Source organism: Bos mutus, chromosome 4 (genome assembly GCF_027580195.1).
Source record: "Bos mutus isolate GX-2022 chromosome 4, NWIPB_WYAK_1.1, whole genome shotgun sequence".
NCBI classification, from domain to species: Eukaryota; Metazoa; Chordata; class Mammalia; order Artiodactyla; family Bovidae; genus Bos; species Bos mutus.
Window position 1 is genome coordinate 30166730 of NC_091620.1, and position 4049 is coordinate 30170778.

Sequence of the window (4049 nt, forward strand, 5' to 3'; positions counted from 1 at the left end):
CCTTACATACCCCAATACTGAATCCCCTTTACTCATCTACCCAAGCAACCTAATCCATTAAGAACGCACATGGTAGAGTAATCAAGGGCAAATATACCTTTAGCACTGCTGCCAGTCCCACGTTTCTCTTTCAATTCACTCAGCTCACTCTCTGCTCTCAAACAACTTGCCCTCCCTCCTACCCTACTCTAAGCAGATGAAATTGCCTCTTACTTTAAAGAGCAATTAGAGAGGAACTCCTTGAATCCTGTTCTTCGCCTCCACGACTCACCACATCAGCATATTCTTTTCTTTCCTTGTGTTACAGGAAAAAAGGCACCCCCTCCTCCCATGGCTAGGTCCACCATCAAGCAAGGTATCCTTGTTCACATACATTCAATGTGAAGTGAAGATACCAATTATACTCAGTTGTTAGGGTGATTGTGAGGATCAAATTTGGCTAGATGTGAAAAGGTAACACACAGTTAACACACATAGAAGGGTAAAGAAGATGAGGAAGACAATACTACTCTCCAGACATCCTGTTCTTCATTGAAAGCTCTTTAGGTTGCTCTTTAGGATAAAACTTTGACAAAGGGATTAACAGTAGAAAAAAAAATTAAATACAACAAAATATCTGTGCAAGCTTTGGGAATAGCTGTGACAGGAGGGTGCTTAGTGGCTTGAGAAACAGGTTTAATATTCTTTCATTGTAAAAAATACTGCCATATAAATTTTCTGTTGTATACAATAAGCCTGAGTGGGTGTTTTGTGGGCTAAAATGATGCTAAGAAATTATAAAAAGATTTCAGACTCCCCAGTGTTGTTTCTACCTGCAGATTTCCTTCTCCATACTCTCAAGACTCCTGGGCCATGAATTCATGTGCTAGTTTTAGCATTTCAAGAGGAAATTATAAAATCTCATTAGGGACATCTCTCTGGGGCCACATAATTTTAATAAAGTATAAAATAAGTTCAGTGTGGAGACAATTGCTTGGAAATTCTTCCTGTCTCAGTCATCTTAAATAATTTATTTTCAATAAATAGTAATGAACCAAATTGACTTTTATAGAAGACCTTTAACCTTTTAAGTGGTACTATTTGAAAGTTTATTTTTTGCTAATTTTCCTAAACTGCAGGCCAAACTGTGTTTTCTTATCTCCACAATTTCTCCATTTGGTTTCTTTTTATAAAAAAAAAAAATCATTGTATCTTTTGATGTATGTACAATATGGGCATGATTTACCACTAGAAGATTTCATAACTTTTCTTTTGTTATGACTTAAGTGAAATCCCAGGTCACCAAGAGGCCCAGAATCAAGGTGGAAAAGAGTATGTCTGTTTGGTTGGAGAACAGTGTACCCAAAAATAACATAAAATCATCTAGTTCAATCTTTTAGTATTAATTTGTGGACTGAGGACGTACAAGATGGATTGTCTTCTATACAAGTAGCCCAGGTGATTAGAGACAGAGTGTGTTCCAATACCCAGACCTCTAGGCTCCATTCCCTGCTGCCTTCCATTCAAACAGGGTGAGCTCTAGAAATGCAGGAAACACAAAATATATTTCCTTATTCAAGCAGAAATTCTGTAAAGCCAACATTCTAGAAACATATTTATGAACATTTCCTAATGACTTCATAGTTATGCAGAGATTTATCTTCTGAAGTTAAAAAAATCATTTGATATATATTAATTTGCTTTTCTATTCTAATAATGAGTTGCAATTTAACCCTTTGTTTGTTGCATGATCTTAACTGCTTCCGATTCATCTTAAGGGTAAGTGACGGTGGACAATGAACATGCATTATTGTAGAAGATAAACAAATGCTGACTTAAATATTTGTATTTGAATTCCATGCAACTAAGTTGGCCAACTTAGGGTTTCTGCCTCTCAGTTTACAACTAAAATGGAGATCATATATGTTTTGCTTTCTTTGCAAGATTTATGAATGTCCAAGGAGAAGGCAATGGCACCCCACTCCAGCACTCTTGCCTGGAAAATCCCATGGACGGAGGAGCCTGGTGGGCCACAGTCCATGGGGTCGCTAAGAGTTGGACAAGACTCAGCGACTTCACTTTGACTTTTCACTTTCCTGTATTGGAGAAGGAAATGGCAACCCACTCCAGTGTTCTTGCCCAGAGAATCCCAGGGACGGGGGAGCCTCGTGGGCTGCCGTCTCAGGGGTCGCACAGAGTCAGACACGACTGACTTAGCAGCAGCAAGGAGATGACCTATGTGAAAGGTTCTTTGAATTAAAGAATTTTACAGTTTCATAGTGACATTGGGAGACTTGACGAAAGACATAGTGACAAGACATACATCCAAGGGAGGATATTTGGTCAGTTTTCTAGAGGCTTAAGGAGTTAGTACATGGGTAAATTCACCATGATGTAGGGTTTAGTTCCCAGCCTTTGCATAGGCAGAAATCCAGACTGATTTAAACTCAGGTGAATGGACTGACAAAAACTAAACTCAAAATCTATTACAAACCAGCAAGAAAATTTCTAAGTTTTAAAGACCAGAATGCTCATGCTTCCATTCCAGAAAAACAGCCCGCTGATGTCAGATAGGATATAAGCAAGGGAACTTTCTAAATATAAAAATGAGTTTTCTTCCTTTACAAATACATTCGAATTGTGGGTCTTTTAAAAAAAATTTACTCATTTGCTACTTGTTTTTATTATTCTCTTTCTCTCTTGTAGACTCACACACATATGTATGCAAATTTTTTTTTTTCTAAACCATTTGAGACTAGGTTATAGATACTGGAAGAAAAGCTGTAACCAACCTAGAAAGTGAAAGAAGGTGAAAGTGAAGTCACTTAGTCCTGTCCGACTCTTTGCGACCCCATGGACTGTAGCCTACCAGGCTCCTCCCTCCATGGAATTCTCCAGGCAAGAGTACTGGAGGGAGTTGCCATTTCCTTCTCCAGGAGATCTTCCTGACCCAGGGATTGAACCTGGGTCTCCCACATTCCAGGCAGACGCTTTAACCTCTGAGCCACCAGGGAAACCCAACCTAGACAGCCTATTAAAAAGCAAAGACATTACTTTGCTGACAAAGGTCCATCTAGTCAAAGCTATGGTTTTTCCAGTAGTCATGTATGGATGTGAGAGTTGGACCATAAAAAAAGCTGAGTACCAAGGAATTGATGCTTTTGAACTGTGGTGTTGGAGAAGACTCTTGAGAGTCCCTTGGACTGCAAGGAGATCAAACCAGTCAATCCCAAAGGAAATTAACCCTGAATATGCATTCAAAGGACTGATGCTGAAGCCAAAACTCCAATAACTTGGCCACCTGATTGGAAGAACTGACTCATTGGAAAAGATCCTGATGTTGGGAAAGATTGAAGACAGGAGAAGAAGGGTTCGACACAGGATGAGATGGTTGGATGGCATCAGTGAATCTAGGAACATGAGTTTGAGCAAGCTCTGGGAGTTTGTGATGGACAAGGAAGCCTGGCGTGCTGCAGTCCATGAGGTCATAAAGAGTTGGACATGACTGAGTGACTGAAATATAGATGTTGTGATTTTTATTATTTAATATTTAGTGTGTATTTTCTAAGAGCAAATACATTATCTTACTGTATCTTTGGTACAGTTATCAAATTTAAAAAATTTAACATTGTTATAATACTTTACTATTCATACTCTAATTTTGTCAGTTGTTCTAATAATAAACTTTACATATTTTTTCCCTTTCAGTCAAGGAACACAGATTGCATTTAGTTGTCATGTTTCCTTAGAATCCTTTGATCTGGACTGGTTCTTCGGTTTTTCTTTCTCCATATGACATTGACATTTTAAAGAACACAGGCAAGTTTTTTTCTTCCTTCCTTCCTTCTTTTGATTTTTTTTAAAGAGAATGGTCCTCATTTGGATTTATCTGATGTTTGCTTGTGATTATATTCAGATTATATCTGTCTGGCATGAACTGCATGCTACTACTGGTTATAGTGTCCCCTGGATACCATATGTGGAGGTACTTTTCATTGATGATATTAATTTTGATCACCTGGCAAGGTGTTATTTTGTTTCTCCACTGGAGACATACACTGGAGTGTCCC